The following is a 6,397-nucleotide window of genomic DNA, read 5'->3' as shown; positions in this document are numbered from 1 at the left end:
GCCAGTCCTCTGCAGGGGCAGCTCTGCCAGTCCCATTCAGCCCCTCACCTCCATGCCAGTCCTCTGCGGGGGCAACTCTGCCAGTCCCACTGCCCCTTTCCGCGCAGTCCTTCAAATATTCGCGATTCTGATATCCATCCAAATCTCTTTGGAAAGGCCGTCGCGGGGCGGCTGAGGGGCATACCGGCCCGCGCATGCGCGGGTTTCACGCATATGCGTGATGACGTCATCCGCGCATACGCGGGTTCGAGTCGTCCAATCCGCGCATGCGCGGCTGACGTCATCTGACGCGTCAGCCGTCGCTAACTTTGGCTAGCGGGCTTATTTGTTAAACCCGCGATGCCGGAGTTCGGCCGCACGATGCTAGCCCCGACCGGGGAGCAGAATCGGATCCCGGTCGGGGGGGCGGAGGCTGGCGTGAAACGCGCCCGTTTTTGACGCCAGCTTCCCGATTTTTCGTAACTCGGGAGAATCGCGCCCCCTGTTTGCGAGCTAGGTGTGAACTCTCTGGGGGCGATTCTCCGCACTCACGACGGTGCGGAGAATAGCGGGGGTCGTACATTTTTACGGCCACGCTAGCCTGACGCCCTCCCGCTATTCTCTGCCCCCCACGCCCACCTCCCGACACGAATCGCTGCCCGCCGTTTTTGTACGGCGAGCAGCGATTCTCAGCTGGCCGATGGGCCGAAGTCCAAGCCCTTTACGACCGTTTTTAGGAACGTCAAACACACCTGGTCTGACCGTTCGTAAAAACGGCCGTAAAGTTGGGATCTTGGGAACCATGGCACCGATTGGCACGGCAGTACCACGGCCGTGCCAAGGGTGCCATGGGCCCGCGATCGGTGGGCACCGATCGCGGGCAGCGGGTACTTACCCCGCGCACTCTTTGTCCTTCCGCCGCACAGCTGTATCCATTCGCGGGGCGGCTGAAGGGCATCCCGGCCCGCGCATGCGCGGGGTTCGCGCAAAAGCGCGATGACGTCATCTGCACATGCGCGGGTTGGAGTCTTCCAATCCGCGCATGCGCGGCTGACGTCATGTGATGCGTCAGCCGTCGCAAACTCTGGCAAGCGGGCTTAACAAAATTCGTTAAGCCCGCGATGCCGGAGTTCACGGCCGCGGCATGCTAGCCCCGACCGGGGACCAGAATCGGTTCCCGGTCGGGGAGGGGGAGGCTGGCGTCAAACCCGCCCGTTTTTGACGCCAGCCTCACGATTTCTCCCGATTTGGGAGAATCTCGCCCTCTGTCTCTGGTTCCACTACTCCACAGGTTACAACACACTTAGATGATTTTTCTTGAGCTCACCATGTGTCAAAGCAGTGTCATTGAGGTATCGGGTTCTACAGCACAGAAAGGCCCTTCAGTCCATCCTGTCATTATGCCCTTATCTATTCTAATCCCATTTTCCAGCACTTGGTCCGTAGCCTTGAATGCTGTGGAGTTTCAGGTGCTCATCCAAGTGCTTCTTAAATTTTGTGAGGGTTCTCGCCTCAACCACTCTTTTAGGCAGCGAGTTCCAGATTCCCACCAGCTTCTGGGTGTAAAAGTCTGTCATCACATCCCCTCTAAACTTCCTGCCCCTTACTTAAATCTATGCTGCCTGGTTATTGTTCCCTCCTTCCTGTCCACCCTATCTAGTGCCCCAGCCTCTCTTTCTAGTGATCCTTACATGGGTATGTACAGAAGGGGCTTATGGGTAATGGAAAGACCACCAGGGGGCAGCACTGGCGGGTATAAAAGTGAGATGCAGACAGCCCTCCCCCCCTCTTTGGCTGATGTGACTGTGAGGGGAACAGGAACAGAAATTTAGCTCAGGGCTGCTAGTGTGGTCAGGCCTAGTTGCAGAGCATAGAAAAGTTGTAACCTCATTTACAAGTGCAGTTCTTTAAGTGAGAGCTCACGCAGTTATTTAAGTTGTGTTGCTCAATAAACCTTCTATCAAACTTCTGGACGACTTCTCGTCTCCTTCCAGAGCGTCTACTGTAACTGAGTTGAGTAGCACTCATTACCATCTCCACATCGTAACAAAACATGGGACAGGAGTGGCTTTAATGGAACAGCACTAGATAGATTAGGTTAGAGACCAGAAAGAACCAAAGCAACCAGCAAAAGCAACGGGCCGGCCGCTCGACTGTGGAAGACTTCGCAGCCTTTTGATTCCAAACAACCTACTGAAGCGATGGATCACACGCCACTTCCAGAGTTGCTGAAAACTACCGGTAATTTAAATAATAACTGGAAAATGTATAAACAGCAGCTTCAGATATACATGGCAGCTATGGACCTAAATGCAGCCACCGACGAGAGAAAGATTGAACTATTACTCTCAACAGCAGGCCGGCAGGCGGTAGACATTTATAACTTGTTTACGTATGGTGATTGTGGTGAATGAGATTCACACGGTATTATAAGTTACCAATGTCACTCTGTTCCCATTGTATATACGCACCGATATTGTAAGTGCAGTTGCACTACCTGACCACCAGGGGGAGTAGCTCTGGGAGTACTCGAGAGTTTGTACTGGGCTCCCCCCTTGGCTCCGCCCAGAACTCCTCCCCCTGGAGCTGCTGTATAAAGATCCGTGCCACAGAGCCAGCCAGGCAGTTCATCAAAAGTTCAACGGCGAACAGGCTGGCTCTGTTGTAAGTATATTAAAACCGCTATTCTAATCCTACAAGCACGTGTCCGTAGAATTGATGGTTCCATCAATTTAATATACTTACGAAACAGTTGAAGTAAATCATGGAAGCAGCCCTCAAGCCCGGACGCCTAGAACTCGACCCGCAGGGTGCAGAAGCTAAAGAAATTTTCTCCCACTGGCTGAGATGTTTTAAGGCCTACCTGGCAGAAGCCAGCACCGCTGAAACAACGGAGGAACAAAAGCTCAGCCTACTGCACGCGAGGGTAAGCCACAGAATCTCCACACAGCTAAATCCAGCCGGTTCTTACACCGCAGCGCTGGCGATATTGGACAAAATGTACGTTAGGCCCATTAACGAGGTTTATGCACGCCACGTGTTTACGACTCGCCTTCAGCGGCCTACAGAAACGCTAGCCGAGTTTGTACGTGAACTGAACAATCTCTCTAATGACTGTAATTATCAGGCCATTACCGCGGCTGAACATAGGGAGCTTGCTGTGCGGGACGTTTTCGTAGCGGGCCTTAGATCGAACTATGTGCGCCAAAGACTGCTAGAAAAGGGGGCCCAGGACTTAGATACTACTGTGGAGGCTGCTTCCACTATGGAAGTCTCCTTCCGCAGCCTCACCTCGTTTCCCGCGGACCCCGCAACCTCATCGTGGGCCCCCGACCAACAACTCCCCCAGGCCTGTGCCGCACGGCCCCCCCAGCTACCGCGCTGCCAAAGCCAGTTACTCTGCGGCCCCAGCCAGCTACTCAGTTGCCCCAGCCTGCCATTTCTGTGGACAAACCCAGCACCTGCGGCAGCACTGCCCAGCCCGATCCGCGACCTGCAGCAGCTGTGGGAAGAAAGGCCACTATGCCAGAGTGTGCCTCGCGAAAAGGGCCCCAGTTTCTAACTCCCAAGTAGAGAGAACAAATCGCTCCCAGCACCAGCGGGCCCGCAGGGCTCGAAACGCTGCGGCCTATGCCCCGACTCCGCCCCCTCCTGCCATGTGAGATCCATCTTGGCCGCCATCTTGGCAAACACCCACCATGCGGCCAACACGTGCGACTCATGAGGGCCGCCATCTTGGACACCATCTTCCTCGCCGCTCACCACGTGCGATCCACGGGCCCCATCTGCATCTCCATGCTCAGATAGCTCATCAGAAGACTACGACTTCCCCGGGCACTCATCACGCGGCCCGCAACTCAGCGCAGTGATCCTGCATCAAGCTCGCCAGAACGTACCGGCATCTACTTGACCGGACGCCCACTCGGAAGACTACGACTTCCCCGGGCACCCATCACGCGGCCCACAACTCAACCCTAGATCAATCCCGCCCCAAGCACCTACGAAGTTCGATGGCGGAGGTCCAGATCAACGGGTACAGCACGCCATGCCTCTTTGACTCCGGGAGCACCGAGAGCTTTATACACCCAGAGCTGGTAAGATGCTGTTTGCTTCCTATTTTTCCTGTGAGCCAAACTATGGCCCTCGCTTCGTGCTCCCACTCAGTCCAAATCCAAGGACGCACCGTCGCTACGCTCACAATTCGAGGCGCTAGTTATTCGAAATTTAAACTTTATGTCCTGCCCGACCTCTGCGCGCCACTCTTATTAGGCCTGGATTTCCAGTGCAACCTCAAGAGCCTCACCCTCAGCTTCGGCGGGCCCCTGCCCCCACTCACTATCTGCAGCCTCGCCACGCTGCACATCTCCCCCTCTCCTCTCTTCGCCAATCTCACTCCAGATTGCAAACCAGTAGCTACTCGCAGCAGGCGATACAGCCTACAGGATAGGGTCTTTATCCGATCGGAGGTCCGACGGCTGCTCAGTGAGGGGATCATAGAGGCCAGTAATAGTCTCTGGAGAGCTCAGGTGGTGGTCGTCAAGACCGGGGGAAAATTAGACTTCCGGTTGCGGCTATGCAGAGCTAAGCCGCACGTTCGGCAGCTCCCGCTATTTAGGGACTTTTGGGCCGTTTCGAGGGCCCCAAACGGCGCTGTTTTTACCCGGTGGGGGAAGGTGCCTGCAAGAACTTGCCCCACACTATATGGTGCTCACCCGGAGTGGGACGAAGAAAGAAGCTGCAGCAACTCCCCCAAAAAAAACGGGGGAAGGAAAACAAAATGGCGGCCTGCGCAACACCCGAGGACTGGTGGAAGTGGGCGCAGGAGCAACAGGCCTCGCTCCTACGTTGTTTTGCTGAGCTGAAGGTTGAGCTGCTGGACTCCATGAATGCAACTACGACCAAGCTGCTTGGGACCCAGGCGGCCCAGGAGGAGTCTATTCGGGAGTTGCAGCGGCAGGCCGTTGAAAGGGAGGAGGAGGCCGTGGTCCTCGTGGGGAAAGTGGAGCTGCACGAGGCACTTCACAAAAAGTGGCAGGACCGCTTGGAGGAGCTGGATGTTCGCACGAGGCGAAAGAATTTGAGGATTCTGGGCCTGGCGGAGGGGCTGGAAGGGTCGGCTCTCCCGGCGTATGTGACCACGATGCTGAGCTCGTTGATGGGAGCTGTGTTGTTACTCGTGTCTTAATAAAGCTCGTAGTCTCAAATGTGGAGAAGATGCTTTATTGTGAATTCGTTCTCTCTTCAGAGCTGTTACCTACGGCTTCCTTCAGTGCTCCTAGCTGGCGTGTGTGTGTCCTGCTCCAAGTTCTGCCCTCCGTGAAGTGTGTCCTCACTTCCTGTCCCCGTCTATTTATATGGCTCTCCCGTGCCCCCTCTAGTGTTTGCTCAGTTGTATTGCATCTAGTTAACTTGTGATCACCACATCCCCCTTTTTCTCTTTACATATTTTCTGTACATCGTTAAAGAAAATTGTACAACCTGTCCCGGTGTATTTATAGCTCTCCCTCTGGTGTTTGCTCAGTTGTTTTGTATCTAGTCAATCTACGATCACCACATCCCCCTTTTTCTCTTTACATATTTGCTGTACATCGTTAAAGAAAATTATAGAAAACAGTTACTTATGATATGCGTATCTATACAGGTGATGGTGCTATTGCATATTTTACAAAGCCAATGTATTTATATGTCCAATCTTAATAAAAACATTTATGAGTCCAAACTTGATGAATTTGTTCAGAGCTTTTTTTCTTTTTGTTGTTGATGACGTGGTGATATTGATATTGCAAGTCCGCTGTGAATGTTGTTGGTGTTCCTTGTTATTTTAAGTACCCAATGCATCATCCCGAGGTGTTTGCATGGTCACCTCACTGATGTTGACTGGCATGAACTTTTTTCTGTGCTTGTGGTATTGATTTATTGTCTCATCCGCCTTGGATGCTGGTGTGCTTGCTCGTTCTGGAGCAGACGTGAGTTTGTGCGATTCGTTGTCATCCCATGACATGTTTGTAGTCTTGTCATCGTTTTGCAGTGTGCTGTGGCATTGTCCTTCATGTGCCGAGTAGTACCATTGTGTACAAGTCGTTGTTTCATTGCTGTTGTTTCTGTCATTCCTGTTTTTGGTGTTGGCACTGTCGTTGTTCCTGACTTTGTTGTTTTCGTTGCCGTTCGTGTTGCTGTTTTTGTCGTTTCTGTCTTTGGTGTTGTCGCTATCTTTGTTCCTGACTTTGTTGTTTACGTTGCCGTTCTTGTTGTTTCTGTCTCTGTCGTTGTCGCTATCTTTGTGCCTGACTTTGTTGTTTGTCTTGTCGCGCTTCATGTTGCTTTTGTTCTTGCTGTTGTTTGTCCCGTTTCTGCTGTGCTTCTTTTGACTTTTGTTTTTCTTGTTATACTCTATTCGTGTCCCGAGTGGATAATTTGA

Source organism: Scyliorhinus canicula, chromosome 12 (assembly GCF_902713615.1).
Source record: "Scyliorhinus canicula chromosome 12, sScyCan1.1, whole genome shotgun sequence".
NCBI lineage: Eukaryota > Metazoa > Chordata > Chondrichthyes > Carcharhiniformes > Scyliorhinidae > Scyliorhinus > Scyliorhinus canicula.
The sequence above is the reverse complement of the archived record's forward strand: the minus strand, read 5'-3'. Positions refer to the sequence as shown.